Below are 19,372 nucleotides of genomic sequence, written 5' to 3'. Positions count from 1 at the left end.
GCCCAACAATCATTTTTCTTCATATTTAACAGTAAGTAGCTAGAGTTCTAGAACATTCAGGTATATCAGTGCTCATGAAGAAAAATACAACTGATGTTTTCCAAAACCAATTCTGGTTATAAAATATTGATATTTGGCTGTTTTTTAAAAAACATTAAGTGTCCAAACCTAAAGGAAAAAATGATGGGGATGAGGGGGAAAAAGTATGAGAGAAAAGAAACAGCTGTGCTTCAGTTTTATGCAAAAGTTCAACCAAACCCTTACTAAATTTATAGTTTATGTTGTCAGCAGCAAATGAAAAAACCTTAAGACAAGGAAAGGAAAGAAAAGCAGATGAGAGACCCTTAGAAGAGAAGGTTTGCAGCGGGAGGAAAGGAAACATGTGAGGCCTTCTTTGAAGGTGAGTTTGGACTTCAGTATCTTTTTGTAACTTCTCCTCCAAGAATTTTCTCCATATGCAAGCCACATGTGTTGCCTACGACATTTCCAAAGAGGAACAGGAGAATAAAGAGTTAGCATGAGCTGAGAAATAGGAGAGTTTCTCAGCCACTTGTCCACTCGCCTTCTCCATGTTGAACTATCCTCCTCCTGCTGCTTTTCGTTCTTTTGCGGAACAGGGACAGCGAGGAGCTGTCCTGTGTTCAGGGACAGAAGCCTGAACACAGGACAATCACCATAAGCACATTGTATTACATACGGCCTCAAGGTTCAGAAATAGAGGGAGGTAGGAAATACCATGCTAATCAGGCCTGCACAGGACTAGAGGTTCTGTATATCTATTTTTTCAAGTTTATGTATTTATTTTGAGAGAGAGCATGCATGCAGACTGGGGAGGGGCAGAGAGAGAAAGAGAGAGAGAATCCCAAGCAGCCTCCATGCTGACAGATCGATCCCACAAACCATGAGCGTGGGTCTATCCCACAAACTATGAAATCATGACCTGATCCAAAATCAAGAGTTGGATGTTTGGGGCACCTGGATGGCTCGGTTGGTTAAATGTCAGACTTCAGATCAGGTCATGATCTCCTGGTCCATGGGTTTGAGTCCCACGTTGGGCTCTGTGCTGACAGCTTAGAGCCTTCAGCCTGCTTTGGATTCTGTGTCTCCCTCTCTCTGCTCATCCCCATTTGTACTCTGTCTCTCTCAAAAGTAAATAAACATTAAAAATTTTTAATAAAAAGGAGTTGAACATTTAACTGATTGAACCACCCTGGTACCCCAACTATATATCTCATTTTTAAGTGTACTTGGGCTGATCCTCCATTTTTCCAAACCCTTCTTTTTTCTGTTTATTAACACTTAAAATTTCAGACCAAAAAAACCAATCTTGTGAAAGAAAAGGCACATTTGGTTAAATCATTAAAATTGTGTAAATCATTGCTACTATAGTTCAGAAAACAAGTTTTGACATGTGTGTGAGAATAGGGAAGAGTGAGGAGGGAGTGCTTGTGAAGCACCAAGAGTAAGAGTATAGCAGACCCAGCTAGGAGAAGTTGTCCAAGGGCTGAGTACTACAAAGGTGTGGCTATTCTCTAAGATGCCAATGTTACAGATAAACAATAACACCCCATTCACACATAATTGAGATTAAAACATCCAGGTGATACCATAATAGCTATAGAAGGAAGTGGCTTCCTACAGAACCTGCGATTACAGCCCCAATCCCCAAAAAGATGAAATTTCTTCTGGTTTCACCCATTAAAATAGTGTCAATGGGGTACTTGGGAATCTTATCATATATTATATACATACTGCTATGGCTGAATTGTCTGCCGCCAAAATTCACATGTTGAAGCCCTAACCCCCAGTGTGATGATGATATTTGGAGACAGAACTTTTAAGAGGTAATTAGTGTCAGATGAGGTTGTGAAGGTGGGACCTGCATCTGCTAGGATTAGTGTTCTTCAAGAAGAGATACAAGAAAGTTTGCTGCATCTCTCTCTACCATGTAATGACATAGCAAGAAGGCAGCCATATGCAAAACAGGAAGAGGGCCCTCCCCAGGAACTAAATTGGCTGCCACCTTGACTTTAGATTTCCCAGCCTCCAGGACTGTGAGAGTTGGGTTTCTATGGCTGGCTTAAGTCTCCCATTCTATGGTATTTTGTTATGGTAGCCCAAGGTGACCAATCCAGATTTTGGTACCAAGAAGTGGGATGCTACTATAACACCTAAAAATTTGGAAGCAGTTTTAGAACTACATAATAGGTAGAAGCTAGAAAAGTTTTGAAGTATATGCTAAAAATATGAACAGTAAAGGCAATCCTTTTTTTTTTCTTTTGAGAGAGAGAGAGCGTAAGCAGAGGAGGAGCAGAGGGAAAAGGAGAGAGAATCTCACAACCATGAGATCATGACCTGAGCCAAAATCAAGAATCATATGCTTCACTGATAGAGCCACTCAGGCACCGCTAAAGGGAATTCTGATGATAGCTCAGAAAGAAAAGAGGAGAGTGGGAGAGAAAGCTTCCATCTCCTAGAGAATACATAAATAACAGTGAACAGAATGTTGATAGAAATATGGATGGGGGCGCCTGGGTGGCTTAGTCGGTTAAGTGTCTGACTTTCGCTCAGGTCATGATCTCGCGGTTCCTGGGTTCGAGCCCCGCGTCGGGCTCTGTGCTGACTGCCGGCTCAGAGCCTGGAGCCTGTTTCAGTCTGTGACTCCCTCTCTCTCTGACCCTTCCCTGCTCACGCTGTCTCTCTCTCTCTCTCCTAGAAATAAATAAAAAACATTAAAAAAAAAAAAGAAATATGGATGTTAAAGGCCATTCTGGTAGGGTCTCAGATGGAATGAGGAACAGCTTATTGGAAACATCAGGAAAGGAGACCCTGATTAAAATGGGGCAAAAATGGGGCTGAATCATGTTTTATGTTCTGTAGGAGAAAGAAGTTATAAACAGTGAAACTGGATATTTAGCCAAGGTGATTTCTAAACAAAGTGTTGAAGGAGCAGCTTGATTTCCCTGATTGCTTAAAGTAAAATGCAAAAAGAAGGAGACAAATTAAAAAAGAGAGTATTGAGCAAACAGGAACCTGGCTTTAGAAAATTCAATCTATACATATTGCAAAAACAAAAACAAAAACAAAAAACAGTTCTGAACAGAATATAAGGGTGTGGCTGAACAACCATTAGATGAAAAGACCATAGGTGTGACTCATGGATTTAATCAGCCATCTCAGCAGAAACCAGGAATAGAAATGGGATTTTACTGGCAGAAACAGTGGCAGTAGGTACTAATAGAGACAGGGAGAAAAAAAAAAAAGACAGAATGAAGAAAGGCTGTCAGAACTCCTAGATCCTATAGTACCAGACCATAGAGCTATTCAGCTAACAATGTGCACTGGTCAGGCCCCCTGGGTGGCTTAGTTGGTTGAGCAACAGACTCTTGATGTCAGCTCAGGCTGTGATCTCATGGTTCCTTGGATTGAGCCCCCTCACATCGGGCTCTAGGCTGACAGTGTGGAGCCTGCTTAGGATTCTCTCCTCTCTCTCTGTCTCTCTCTGTCTCTCTCTCTCTCTCTGTGTGTGTGTGTGTGTGTGTGTGCCCCTTTCCTCTACACTCTCACTCTCACTCTCTGTCTCAAAATAAACAAATAAATGTTAAGGAAAAAACAAAAACAAACAATGTTCACAGGTCTGGTCTTTAAGAAAAGGGTAGAATGACCCCAAAGGCAATTCAACAATCATCAGAGCTGCCTCCTCTCTTCCAAAGGGTGAGTCCACCACTTTGGTTACAAGAAGCCAGGTGGATTCTCCCTGATGTCTGGGGGGGCGGGGGGGGGGGGTGACCTACCCTGCAGAGTCATAGGATCAGGGCTCCCTGGAGCCTTGAGAGCCAGCCTTGCCCAGCAGAGCTTTGGGGGTGGGAATACCATGTCAATGGGTCTGAAAGGTAGGATCCTGCCCCTGTGGGTATGGAAGGTGGGAATTCAGCAAAAGAGATTCAAATTTTAGGGAATTTCCCATGCTAGGCCTTTGACTTGTTGGCATGCCTTACCTCTTCTATTCTATTTCTCTTTGAAATGGGAATATCTATTTTATGCCTCTCCCACCATTGTATTTTGGAAGTACATAATTTGTCTGATTTCACAGTTTTACAGCTAGAGAGGGATTTTAAATTATACTTAAATGACTTTGGACCTTAGACTTTAGAGTGGATGCTGGAATGAGTTAAGACTTGGGGTAACTGGACAGAATTGCTGTATTTTGCATAAAATAAAGACATAAATTTGGGGGGACCAGAAGCAGAATTATATGGATTAAATCATATTCCTCCAAAATTTGCATGTTGAAGCCCTAACCCCCAGTGTGATGATATTTAGAGATAGAACCTTTGGGAGATACTTAAGATTAGATGAGGTTGTGAATGTAGTGCCCTAATTTGATAGAATTAATGTCCTTATAAGAAGAGACACCAGAGAGCTCCCTGCTTCTCTCTCAGCCATGTGACGACACAAGAAGGCAGCGCTCTGTAGACCTGGAGAATTCTCAGCAGAAACTGAATCTGATGGCACCTTGATTTTGGAATTCCCAGGCTCCAGAACTGTGAAAATTAGAATTCTATTGTTTAAGCTATCCAGTCTCTGATATGTCTGTTATGTCAGCCCAAGAATACTAATACACATACGAATATGTATTATACACATATATTATGATTCACAAATTATGAATATGTATTATATACATATATTATGATTCATAAATGGTATCCATTCTACAGAAATAATAACAAGAATGTGTATAACAATGTTCATTACAGTTTATAATGGAAAAAATAGGGAACAGCATTGTATTAGTTTCCTACAGCTGGTATAACAAAGCACCACACATTAAATGCCTTGAACAGAAATATACTATCTCATAGTTCTGGAAGCTAGAAGGCTGATATCAAGGCTTGAGCAAGACCATGCTTTCCTCTGAAACGTGTAAGGGAATCCTTCTTTGATTCTTCCTAAGTTCTGGTGGTTTTCTGCCAATCATTGGCATCCCTTGGCCAGAGTTCCAATTCTCCATCTTCACATGGCATTCTCCCATTGTCTTCATATCATCTTCTTTCTATACATGTCTGTCTCTGAATCCAAATTTTCCTCTATTTATAAGGACACTAGTGATGTTGGATTAGGACCTAGCCCAATAACACCATTTTAACTTGATTATCTCTGTAAAGACCTTATTTCTAAATAAGGTCAATTTCTGAGGTACTGGTCGTTAGGATTTCTGCATATCTTTTGGTTAGGGGAGGACAGCTATTCAACCCATAACAAACTTAAAAGTCCATCAATAGTGAAAATAGAATTCTCCATCCTTATAATGGACCACACTATGGTTATAAAAAAAGAGAGAGGGAGACCCAATGACCTAGAAATATAGGTCTGGAATATATTACTAAATGAAAAAGGTGAGCATTTCAGACCAATATGTATTGCATGGTCTTTACAAAAGGCCATGGAATACTTATCTAAAATCTGAATTTTGTCCTAACACACCATTTGGAACAAAGCTTACCAAAATGTTTAAGTGGTTGAATTGGGGGAAGAGATTGGGGCTCAAAGGAGTTGATTTCACTTTTTTAAATTATACTTTTTATTTTGAGATATGTACAGACTCACATGCATTTGCAACAAATAATACAGAGATGTCATATACTCTTCACCTTGTTTTCCCCACTGGTAACATCTCACAAAAACACTGTACAATATACAACCACAATATTGATTCAATGGAGATACAGATTATTTCCATTTCCCCAAGGATCCCTCAAGCTGTCCTTTATAGCCACACCTATTTCTCTCACACCCCCATATGCCCCTTAACCATTGGTAAATACTAATCTTTTCTCCATTTCTATAATTTTGTCATTTCATGCTGAGGCATAGGAGCACATGTACCCCAATGTTCATAGCAGCACTCTCCACAATAGCTAAAACATGGAAAGAGCCTAAGTGTCCATCAACAGATGAATGGATCAAGAAGATGTGGTTTGCCTATACCATGGAATACTACATGGCAATGAGAAACAATGAAATCTGGCCATGTGTAGCAACATGGATGGACCTTGAGGGTGTTATGCTGAGCGAAATAAGTCAGGCAGAGAAGGACAAATATCATATGTTTGCACGTATAGGAGGATTAGGAGGAACTTGATGGAGGAACAAGGGGGAGAAGAAGGGCGGAAATGGTGGGGGAAAGGGAGAGAGGCAAACCATGAGAGACTCTTGAATGCTGACAAAAACTGAGGACTGAGGGGGGGGGGGGGAGGGGGGGGATGGGCATGGAGGAGGGCACTTTGGGGATGAGCACTGAGTGTTATGTAGAAACTAATTTGACAATAAACTATTTGTAAAAAAAAAAAAAATTTTGTCATTTCAAAAATTTCATATAAATGGAATCCAATGATAAGTAACCGTCAGGTTTGGCTTTGTTTCATTCATGTAATTCTCTGGATTTGCATGTATTAATAGTTTATTGCTTTTCATTTCTGAGTAGTAGTCTATGGTATGGCAGTACCACAGTTTGTTCAACCATTCACCTGTGGAAAAACATCTTTAAATATTTTCCAATTTTGGACTATTGCAAATAAAACTACTATAAACATTTGTCTACAGGCTTCTGTGTGAACATAACTTCTTGCTTCTCTGGGACAAATGCCCACAACTACAATATGGGGGTCATATTGTCATTGCATGATTGTTTTTTTAGAACACTGCCATATTGTTTTCCAGAGTAACTATGCCATTTTACATCTCCATCAACAGAGTATGAGTGACCAAGTTACTTAGCATTTTCTCAAGTATTTGGCATGGCTGTGTTTTTATTTCAGTCTTTCTGATAGGTGTGTAATTAAATATCATTGTGATTTTAATTTGCATTTCCATAATGAAAAAAATGTGGACCATTTTTTAATGTGCTTATTTATCATTTGTATACCCTCTGGATATATCTGGATATCTCTCTTCCTGTCTTTTTTTGGAGTGTTTGCTCTTTAAGTGTTCTCTATATATTCTAAATACTAATCCTTTTTTTAAACATGCGTTTTGCAAATATTGTCTCACCCCTGCAACTTGTCTTTTCACTCTTTTAACAAGGTCTTCTGCAGAGCTAAAGTTTTTAAATTTAATGAGGTCCACTTTATAATTTTTCTTTTTATAAATTTTACTTTTGGTTTCAAGTCTATTGCCAAGCAAAGAGTTAAGAGCTAAGAGCCCTTTGATCACAAAGATGTTCTATTTTTTCCTGAAAAGTTTTATAGTTTTACAGTTACTTTGTGGTCCATTTTGAGTTAATTTATGGATAAGGTGTGAGATTTATCAAGGCTCATTTTTTGCCTGTGGATGTCCAATTGTCCAGCACCATTTGTTGAGAAAACTTTTTCCTTAATCCTAATTACTTTTTCATCTTTCTCAAAAATCAGTGAGGCAATTTCTAGTTTTCTTTTTCCATTCTTTTACTTTTTCATGTGTTCTATGTTTCTATTCCTTCACAGAGTCTTGATTACTTTAGGTATATAATAAGTTTCAAAATAAGGTAGACTTATTTTTCCCACTTTATTCTTCTTTTCCAAAACTGTTTCAGATCCTATTATTCTTTTGCCTTTCCATATACATTTTAGAATAATTTTGTACGAATCTTCAAGAATTCATGTAGGATTTTTATATGAATTGTTTTAAGTCTATATATTAATTTATGGACAATTAATATCTTCACTATGTTAAATCTTCCAATCCAGAATCACAGTACGTCTCTCCATTTGGATCCTTGATTTCTTTCATAAGCATCATGTAGGATATAAGATCAACATTAAAACATCAATTGTATTTTTATATACTAGCAATTTTTATATGTTTCTCTTATATCCTGTGACTTTGCTAAATTAGTTTATTATTTCTAGGAATTGTTTTGTAGATTCCTTAGGATTTCTATGTAGGTAGTCATGTCATCTACTAATAGGCATAGTTTTATTTCATCTTGTCCAATCTCTATGCCTTTTATTTCCTCTTCTTGCCTTATTGCGCTGTGCCTTCTAACACTATGTTGGGTAAGAGTGGTAACACTAGATATCTTTGTCTTTTTCCCCACCGTGGGGGGCCAGAAAGCATCCAGTCTTCCACTATTCAGTATAATGTTAGCTGTAGGCTTTGTGTAGCTGTTTGTAATAAAATTGTGTGTGTCATGAATGGGTTTTAAATTTTACAAAACCCTTTTCTGCACTGATTGATATAATGATATGATTTTATTTTTTAACATGTTAAAACTATGAATCGTATTGATTGACTTTTCAATATTGAACCAGCCTGACTTCCCTGGAATAAACTCTGGTCATAGTATATAATTGCTTTTATATATTGCTGAATTCTATTGGCTAATATTTTAAGGATTTTACTTTTATACTCATGAGGGACATTGGTGTAGTTTTCATTTTGTGTGTGTCACTTTGTCTAGTTTTGGTTTTAAGTTCATACTAGCTTCATAAAATGAATTGGGAGGTATTTTGTAAGAAGTGTATAACTTGTGTTAATTTTTCCTTTTTAAACACTTGATAGAATTCTCCAAGGAAACTATCTGACCTGGACATTTCCTTGTTGGGAGTTTTTCAATTATGATTGCAATTTTCTTAAAATTTTAGAGCTATTCAAGTTGTTTCATTTTAGGTGAGTTGTATATTTGTGTATTTTGAGAAATTGGTCCATTTCTTCTAAGTTATCAAATTTATATCCGTAGCGTTGTTTGTATTATTTCCTTGTACCGTCTTCAGGGTCTGTAATTATATTCCCTATTTTATTCCTGATATTGGTAATTTGCATCTTTTCTCTTTTCTCTTTCTCAGTCTTAGCTGGAGGTTTATCAATTCCATTGACCTTTGCATTGATTTCTCTCTCTCCTCTCTCTCTCTCTCTCTCTCTCTGTTTTCAATTTCATGGATTTCCTCTTTTTATTATTTCTTTCCTTCTGCTTGCATTGGCTGTTTTGCTCTTCTTTTTATAAACTCTTGAGGTGAGGACTGAAATTATTAACTTGATTTTTTTCTCTTTTTCTAATGTATACGTTTAGTTCTATAAGGTTCCCCCTCAGCTCTGCTTTAGCTGTTCCCTACAAATTTTGATATGTTTTATTTTCAACAATGGTAGTCCCTCTGTTATTTCTGAGCGTGGGTGAGAGTTCCAACCCCCCAACTGATATCCAATCGCATCATAGCTTGTGGTCTTATTGCTCAGTGATGCTGAAAATCCTGACTCTGTAATAGATCTTCTTGACACCAACTCAGTGGAAAGGGGTAGGGGAGCCCCTTTGCTTCCAGAAGGGAGTTGAATTCCAGTATCCGTCAATACTGCAAGGGGTAAGGACGGTACCTTATGACCAACAAGCAGGGATAAAAGTCATAGCATTGTGAGTTTAGAAAGCCTTTGCAGGCATGAGTAAAGTAGTGTTTGCCTACCTTAGAGTGGTTATTGTCTAAAAATTTGTCTTGCTAGGCTGTCCCCGTCCTGAGCCTTTGGCTAGAGAAAACAGGCTTTTGTCAAAGCTCTTTTGTTGTTTGAGTTTTTGTTGATGTTCAATGTTTCTGAGTTGCCAGTGTTTTCAATTCCAAGTCTAACATATGTGAAGTGAAAACAAAACCAAAACCAAAACCAAAGAACAAAAATTTAAAAAAAAAAAAAAAAAACAAAACAGAATATTTACCACTATGTTGTTCCTTGGGAACCCTAGTAAGGCCCCTGCCTTCTTATCTCTACCTTTCAGATCCTTCTTATGTTTGTTTTATATATAATATCCAAGGACTTTTGTTGTGTATAGTGGGAAAATAGAGAAAAGTATGTCAAAGCCATCTTTCTAAAAATAGAAGTTGCTTTTTCACTTTTTACTTTACATAATAATCATTCTTTTGTACATGAACAAATGATTTTTGGCAAGATGCCAAACTACACAATGAGGAAAGGACAGTTTCTTTAACAAATGGTGCTGGTGAAACTGGATATCCATATGCAAAAGAACGAAGTTGGACCCTTGCCTTACATCATATTGAAAAATGAACTCAAAATGGATTAAAGGCCTAAATGTAAGATTTAAAGCAACAGAATTCTTAGAAAAGATAGAAGAAAGTCTTCAGCACATTGAAGGTAACAATGATTTTTTTTTATATGATACCAAAAACATAGGCAACAAATGCAAAAATAGAAAATGGGACTATAGGACACTTAAAAGCTTCTTCATATGAAGCCATGGTAACCTGCTCACCCTCACCCCCAAACCTCCTGAGGCCTGAGATGCCAGGAGTGTGGGGGGACCATTCTGGTATCTGGCCACTCCACCCTCTACAACAACATTGCAAGGAGTGCAGCAGCTACGAGGACTGTAAAACCACACTTCTGTTTCCGTGTCTGGTACTGAAGATTCTGGGCTGGGGGTGGATGGGACTGAAGATTCTGGGCTGGGGGTGGATGGGAGGAGGAGCGAGGGCAGTTAAGGAGGACAAAGGAGGGCCCCATTTGGCCAGGCTTGCTCTGAGGAGGTCAGGAGTCCTGAGAGGTGGTGGGTAGTCCTCTGGCACTGTGCCCCAGGCACGAAGGACAAGGCAGGAAGCTTGATGTAGGAGGGGCACCCTCTGATCTTTAACCATTTGGGGAAATGTTACACAATTATCTGCCAGTAAAAATATAATTTAGATAACATGCCATTTTCCACCTTCACTCAAATTTAACATCCATTCAGAAAGTATTCACAATGATTTAATTGTCAAATTCTTAACCTAAATAGTTCAAAAATTACTGTCATCATTATAGTTATTCACTTTTTCATTACTTATCTGTAGTAAATGATCTTTGATTGCGTCCAAAAATCATGACACAACATTTTCAATGGGAATTTCTCTACCGTTTTTGCCTAAACCACAACACAATTATTAAAAAGCATTTAAATAATTTGAAGATTTAATTAAGCACTTGGTTTCTTAAATGTTTTGGAAATGGGCCATGGTTTTAAATTAGTACTTCAGATTGAGCTATCATTTCCTTTTAAAGACTGTATAAATTCTAGCACATTGCAGGCACTTGAAAACCAGTGAAACAATTTATGTTCTGTCATTAAATAAATTTGAATTTTGGATTCTCTTGTCACAAATTGTGTGATTATAAGTTCTTTTGAAAATCCGATAGTTATTCAAAGTGAGCAAACACAGGCTTAGTTCTATAACCTTGGCCAAATCACTTAAATTAAAAAAGGTATAGTTTTCACTTTAAAACAGGAATAATAGGGGTGCCTGGCTGGCTCAATCAGTAGAGCATGCGACTCTTGATCTCAGGGTTGTTGAGTTTAATCCCCACATTGGGCAAAAAGCTTACTTTAAAAATAAATAGATGGATGGATGGATAGATAGATAGATAAATAGATAGATCAATTGATAGATAAAAAATAATAACTTCATATTACTCTGTCTCACATTCTGTATGTCTCACATAGTGAAAGTACATATGATATTGTGGGCAGAAAGTTTCCCCCCTTCCCTACTTCTGTTTTAAGGTATCACTGAACAATCAAGAGTCAGAGAATTATTTCCTCCAAGATATTTATCTACAAAGGTAAAACTAGTAATATTTCCTGGAGAAATCCAGGAAACCCACCTTAACCAAGTGATCAAGGGTAAGATTATCAGTTAGAAGACATATTGATATTATGTGTCCCATGAAATGATACACAGAGAAAGATACAAGATAACTTCTGGAGTATTCATGAGGAAAATGCAGACTCTCAATCTAATCTTGAGAAAATATGAAACAAACTCAAAATAAGACATTCTTCAAAATAACTGACTAGTGTTTATCAGCAGTGTCAAGGTCATTAAAGACAAGGAAAGAATGAAGAATTGCCACAGATTTATATAGACAACTAAATTTGATATGGGATCCTGGAATTTAAGAAAAGACTTTAGGGGAAGAACTGGTGCAGATTGAGTAAGTTTAGTTGATAGTATTATAGTAATGGTAGTTTCCTAGTTTTGATGATTATGCGATGGTTATATGAATTATTAACATTAGGGGAAGCCAGGTGAAGCATACATAGGAATTCCTTATCTTCTATTTGCAACATTTTTTAAGTTTAAAATGATTTCCAAAAAACTTTTTAAAGGAAATATCAGAAAATAAATTCTTAACTTTTTTTTTAATAGGAAGAAAAGGAAGGAAGGAGATTCCAACTGCTATCGATTAAACTGTTCATATCTTGAAGCTATAACCCCCCAGGTGAGGATATTTGGAGATGGGGTCTTTGAGGAGTAATTAGAGATAAATGAAGTCATAAGGGTGAGACCCTAATCTGATAGGATTAGTATTTATAAGAAGAAGAAAGCTCTCTCCCCCATTTCCTCCTCTCCTTCCTCACTGCCCCAACCAGAAGCATGCACCAAAAAAAAAAAGGTTATGTGAGCACGCAGCAAGATGGCAGCGGCAGCCCTCTGCAAGCTAGGAAAAAATCTTTTAGAGCCCGACAGTCTTCCTGCCCTGATCACGGACTTCTAGCCTCCAGAACTCTGAGAAAATAAATCCCTGTTGTTGAAGCCACCCAGTCCAAGGTATGCTGTTATGGCAGGCCAACCTAACTGGTGACTTATATACCATTTTATTCAGATACATACCCAGAAGTGGAATTACTAGGTCATATGACAGTTCTGTTTTTATCTAAGATTTTTTATAAGATTAAGTTCTGGAGATCTATTGTATAGCATGCTGACTTAGTTAAAAATACTTGAAAGTTGCTAGGACAGTAGATCTTTATTGTTCTCAGCACATACACACACAAATGACAACTATATGAGGTAATGGATATGTTAACTCACCTTAATGTAGTGATCATTTCACAACATATTTATATATACATATATATGTATCAAAATATCACACTGTACATCTTAAATATGTACAATTTTTATTTGCCAATTGTATTTCAATAATGCTGGAAAAACAAAACAAAAGAGAAAAGATTCAGTAGAGTTCATTTGGCACTGTACACAAGTGAGTCAATTACTTGGAAGACAGGAAACAAAGAGAACTCTTTTTTTCACCTCAGAACCCCTCTATACCCTTCCTTAACATGGGTAAACATTCACTGGAGCCTGGATATGATATGAAAAGTCTTTAGAGCTCCTTGTTCTGCAGAGAGAAAGGGAGCAACGACTCAGTTGTTTGGAGAAAATCCAACCCCAATTCCTGTTTGGACAGGGAAATGGAGATGGCAGAACAATCTTAAAAATAAACGTATTGATTACTTTTTATTTTCTGAAATTATCTGAGCCTAAGAATGGAAGGGATGTTGTTCAAGATATCCATTTTCATTGTTGACACCTTGATTTTCAGATGTTTATGGTAAAGACACATACTTTGTCTTCATGTTCATATTATTATAAAAGGAGTGTGTATTCATAATAAACTTTAAAATACTGAAGTGCATGAAATAACAAATGATAGTTGCCCTCTCAACACACACCTTTAAATTCAGAAATCTATCTTCTATTCCATCTTTTATCCTTAGGAGTATATTGAAACACAAATGAAAATATGAAGAAGGGGAATCGGAATGCATTCCTCTAAACTTAAAAGGCTAAATTTAAATTCTTTTTTTTTTTTAAATGTTTTATTTATTTCTAGGAGAGAGAGAGAGAGACAGCGTGAGCAGGGGAGGGTCAGAGAGAGAGGGAGTCACAGACTCTGAAACAGGCTCCAGGCTCTGAGCTGGCAGTCAGCACAGAGCCCGACGCGGGGCTCGAACCCACGAACCGTGAGATCATGACCTAAGTGAAAGTCGGACGCTTAACCGACTAAGCCACCCAGGTGCCCCGTTAAAAGGCTAAATTTAAAATGATTCAAAATAATGCTGTCGATATGAAGATCCAATATTTACTCATTCAACAAATACACGTTTCCATCACAGTCTTGGCCTAAATGAAATGTGGCTGCTCCTGGGAATGCATCTACCCCCCTGTTCTCTTACCTTCTTTTACCTTTGACCTGAATTTATATAAATGCCATTTTCAAGTCATTTCTCTTCCTTCGTCCCTCAAAAACTCTGGCTTTTACGAAGTTATTCCATCCAGTCGAGCCAGTGCCTATTCCTCCTGATGCTGTCGTCTATGATCTTCATGGGAGATTCATTGTCTTCCTCTTCTCTCTTGCCACCATTCTCAAGGACTGCAATGTCCCCGTGCCGTCCCATTCCACATCAAACCTGTTCAGAAACCAGACTTCCTCTCCAATGATCCTTTATTGTCTTCTACTTAATCCTCTCAGTTCTAAGGTGGTAACTTCACCTCATTGTTACCAGTCATTACACCACCTCCCAAAAAATGATCCCCTGCAGTGGCTTTACTTATACTTCATTTCAAAAATTCTTTGGCCTCACTGAAAACTTTGATCTATTGGCCCTACAACTTTTTCACTGTGAAGACCCACTTCATGGTTTCACTTCCCCCCTCCACTTTCTGTGCATTTCTCTCCCACAAAATATAAACTCCCTGAGGACCAGAATCTACCTTTCCACTCTTATCTCTAGCATCCAGGACAGGACCGTTCCTGGCACAAAGAAAGTACTCAATAAACATGTAATTAATAAATACATGAAAGCCCACTATGGTCCAGGTATTTGGCAAGGATGCGAAAACAAAAACTGCCTCTCCCTTCAAGTAGTTTAAACTAATGTATTTTATGCATATGTATTAGCACATTCATTACAAATTTCAACTATTTTTACTTGAACCAACTACCTGTTCTTAGCTCATTTCAAAAATAATTTTATATGTCATTATTCCATTGTTCTTATAACACATTTGCAAAGCCTCTTACTAGCAAGAAAATCTTTCAGCTTTCCAAATATATTCTTTAGGTGTAATAAGTAAGAGTGTTAGGCATTTAAAGCCCTAAAAGTAATTAGCCCACCCTTTTTAAAAATCTATCTGATACAAATAATCTATTGACTCACACTAGAAAGTGAGGAGGTTGGCAATACATATAGTGGACAGTATCCAGGCATTAGTGATTTCAGACTATTCCCACCTCTAGCCCTAATGAGCCCTAATCCAAATGCCACCATTGTGCAAAACAGAAAATTCCCCTGCTCAAGACACATTTTTGCCATCTCCTGGAAAATTGTTGTAATAACTATACAAATCCACAATGACAATATGAATGGCTCCCACTAACACTGTACAGTTATACAATTAAAAAGATATCCATTCAAGTCATTCCTTCCAAAAGTCATTGGGTCACGAACCTTTCTTTTATCTTCGTGTGTGTGTACATGTGTGTGCATGTAGGTGTGTTTTAAAATGTTTATTATTTATTTTGATGGGTGGCTCAGTCGGTTAAGCATCCAGCTTCCGCTCAAGTCATGATCATGCATTCCTGTCCCACAACAGCCTCTGTGCTGACAGCTCAGAGCCTAGAGCCTGCTTTGGATTCTGCGTCTCCCTCTCTCTGTGCCCCTCCCCTGCTCATGCTCTTTTTCTAAAAAATAAATACACATTTAAAATTTTTAATTTTTTAATGTAGTATTTATTTTGAGATAGAGAGAGCATGGTTGCAGGGGAAGGACAGAGAGAGGGATGGAGAGAGAGAATCCCAAGCAGACTCTGCTGACAGCACAGAGCCTTATTGTGGGGCTCAAACTCAAACTGTGAGATCATGACCTGAGCCAAAATCAAGGGTAAGATGCTTACCCAACAGAGCTACCCAGGTGTCCCTCTTTTTCCTTTATGTCATTCATATACATCATATGGAACTAACGTTTTTGGCATAATTTGGAAGTACCACTCTATCATATAAAAAGTGATTAGTATTAAGTCTCTGGCTTTTATTTTTAATTTTATATATTTTCAATATTCTCTGAGGGTTTGACCCAGAATAAACAGACTTCAGTTTGAAGCTAAGCTCTGACACTAACTCTGAGCAAGATATATTACCTCCCTAAAGACCAGTTACCTCACTTATAAAATGCAAATAGCAACGGTACCACCCTTTTAATTTTTTTTTAATTTTTATTTATTTCTGAGAGACAGAGACAGGGTGAGCAGGGGAGGGTCAGAGAGAGAGGGAGACACAGAATCCGAAGCGGCCTCCAGGCTCTTGAGCTAGCTGTCAGCACAAAGCCTGACCCGGGGCCTGAATCCACGAAGCAAACTGTGCGATCATGACCTGAGCCAAAGGACGCTTTCGACTGAGCAACCCAGGGGCCCCCAGTACCACCCTTTTAAAATAAGGATTACAAGAACCTTGGTGTGATCCTTAGTATATACTAAATTCTCATTAAATAATAATTCTAATAATACTCTTTAGGCCATCTGATATACAGAACAAAATTATTTACAGGAAGTTGTGTCTGAATGAGGAAGTATAGTTTGGGAGGAGTAACTATAAAAAATAAAAATCAACTGGATTTTGTCATAAATTTGTGTTTACAGAACAAATAGTAGCACACACACTCCCATATTCATGTCATATGCGTCATATAATCTCCCTGTCAGCAAGCAAGGGCACTGGTGATACAATTTAGAGACCATCCCTCAGTCCATGACCAGAGAAGCCAGCATTACACTATATTGCAAATCAATTTATTAATCACCCCAGAATCTCAGGGATGTGCTGACCTAAGCTGAGCCAGTTCATAAATCTTTTGTCCAGTATCCAATCTGTCCTTAAGCCTTGACATCTTTCCCAAGGCTTGGGAAATGTGCATGATAGAAATGTGAACTTTTATGGAGAAGACAGTATGTACCTACCACTAAATAAATGGGGTGTATTTATTATATATAAATGGGGTACAAACATATTGCTAGCCATATTGTCATGGCACCAACATCCAGCATTTGATTTTAACCTTTAGAACTGGCTTGAGGTGTGGTGACCATAGGGCCTTCCATGTGAAAAAAAAATAGGTTCCTGCACCATTAACTGGGAGGAGGGAGCCCAAGTCACAGAGCAGCCAAAGCACTAGGCACTTCTTAAGAGCCCTGGATTATTTGCCTCGGGCTTATACAAGGACAGAGTCTCTCTCCAGCTCTGGAGAGTACTTGAGCTTTTTCTAAATACATTTTTCAGCATAATAATAAACTCTATTTTCCATTTTTGCCTCTGCAACTGAGAGAGAATTGAGAACCACAGAATAATCTGTGATCATTATCTGTATGTTTCTATAAAGGGTGGTAAAGTGCTTATTGTGAAGAAGGCAGCAGAAATGCCCATATTAGCATTTACAGCAGAAGACAGACACCTCCCTCATCTCTTCATTTGTGGTTTACCAGCTCTCCTCTTACCGCCCAGTGACTCAAAGCTGTACCAGCAGCTAACCCCTGACTGTAGTTCTTTCCTCAAGATGAGCAGCTCTGAAAAATTAGAGCCAACAGAAGTGGCAGCCGAGATGTGCCATTTTCAACTTACACAGTTACTTGAGACTTTTAAAATATCTTTTTCCATATTTGAATATTAATAAGGAAACCAATAAATGAAATAGCAAAAATAAAAAGTACCTTAAAAAACTTAAGGGAAAGGGGAAATACATAAATTGAATAAATATATAGATTTTACAATAAAATGACAGTCTTTATATTGAAGAGATGATTACCAAGAAGGCAGTTATTATAAATGCATTTATACCTGGCCTGCGAAATTAAAAACACTAATTAAGATGGATGGAATCAGGGGAATCTGGGTGGCTTAGTCGGTTGAGCAGCAGACTTTGGCTCAGTTCAGGTCATGAACTCCTGGTTGACCAGTTTGAGCCTCGCGTTGGACTCTGTGAGGATAGCTCAGAGCCTGGAGCCTGCTTCAGATTCTATATTTCCCTCTCTCTCTCTGCTCCTTCCTTGCTCACACTGTCTCTCTCTCTCTCTCTCTCAAGTAAATAAACATAAAAAAAAAACAATGGAAACAAGTTGAGAAGAGAAAGGCTGATGTTAAATGATTGCAAGTAGACTATTCAAATTAACTTTGATGATTCATACCACACAGTACTAAAATTATTGGAAACAGTATTTCGACAATTAAGACACTTTTTTCTTACATTATTACCTGCTAATGTAGAGAATATTGATTGTAAAACAAGTCCATGATTTGTTTTAATAAGGATTTTAAAGCATAAACTGACCTGCATTACTATGTGCACACCCCATGTTTTACTTCTTAGGTGCGTTGCCCGTGAACCATTTGGCAGCAGGGGGCGCTATTCTGTTAAAATCCGAAAATCTTTAAAAAGCTTTTAGGGGCGGCATATTCGGTAGCATCCGACGAACAGTAGTTAAGTATTGTTTTCAAATAACATATGATCGTTTGAGCTCTGAGTTCCATTTAGTGAAGAAGGATGTCAAAGCGGAACGTTTATTAAATATAATTTAATGAGATCTTTGATTATAGCGCATGCTTGATCTCTTCGGAATAAATGTATTTGTCTGATTCATTCCACTAATATTTGCTGAGGACCAACTAAATGTAAGACCCCAACATATACTTCTAGTAGTCATCCCCGGTTATTGTTACAGGAGGGCCTGGAACTTTAGAATATGCTGCGTGCGCTCTAAGGGCAGAACATTTTTAAACAAAATGATGAAATTAAAAGTCACCATATTTAGCCCACTCAAATGTAAAGAATTCACTGTATAATAGATATTACCTAAAATGTTGGGGACAAACAGCAGAAACAGTCTCTATTCTCAGTTTACATCCTGAAGAGGTAAATGATTTTGTAACATGCGATTATTAATATATAACAATATCTGCATATTTCTCTCGTGTCATCTGTGACTTTTTCAGGACAGAATCCTCTGCCTCTCCACATTCCAGAACATCGGGTCGCTTCCTGGATTTCAAACCCTGGTCTATTCCTCCCTCTCTGACCTCCGCCGTCACCACCTCTTGTCCCGGAGCGAATCAACTCCAGGCTGGTTCAAGTTGCTGCACATTTTCAATTGCTACAAGAGATTCTCTTCGGCAAGAACAGCAGTGGGGAAAGTTTCCGCATAGCCGTTTTATATTAGCTAATGGGCACATTAAAAAAAAAAAAACCTTAATTTTTAAACTAGGAAGAATCCTATATCTTGCATTTTCTGAAACCTCCTTGTTTCGTTTTCAAGCTAACGAGGTCTTACTAGTGATCATGCAAAAAAGCCATTTTTGAATACCCCAAGTCGCAAGTCATTGGACAGAACTCTAGATGCGCGTCCAAGTCTCACGTGGTGCCTCTGCGAGCCACCCTGAGCGTTTGCTCGGGTTAAACCCTTAACGCTTTCTGCCTCTTCCTTCTGTAGACAGGAGAGAAGAAAAAAAAAATCTAGTCTAAAAGGGCCGGCCGTTGGCTTCCCAAAACTGATCCTTCGGGGAAGCAATCGCCATCCTGGAAGAC

General features: G+C 38.1%; 1 long non-coding RNA gene across 1 annotated transcript; it reads left to right on the top strand.

Annotated features, from left to right (window-relative positions):
- The first annotated feature begins 294 nt into the window (after positions 1-294).
- LOC120223530 lies at positions 295-19,012 on the top strand. Its single transcript, XR_005526324.1, has 3 exons — positions 295-400; positions 12,162-12,234; positions 18,784-19,012. It is a non-coding gene; the product is annotated as an uncharacterized LOC120223530 (long non-coding RNA).
- The last annotated feature ends 360 nt before the right edge of the window (positions 19,013-19,372 follow it).

This window comes from Hyaena hyaena, unplaced genomic scaffold (assembly GCF_003009895.1).
Source record: "Hyaena hyaena isolate Hyena2069 unplaced genomic scaffold, ASM300989v1 scaffold_1001, whole genome shotgun sequence".
In the NCBI taxonomy this organism is placed as follows: domain Eukaryota; kingdom Metazoa; phylum Chordata; class Mammalia; order Carnivora; family Hyaenidae; genus Hyaena; species Hyaena hyaena.
This window is presented reverse-complemented; position numbering and strand designations above follow the sequence as displayed.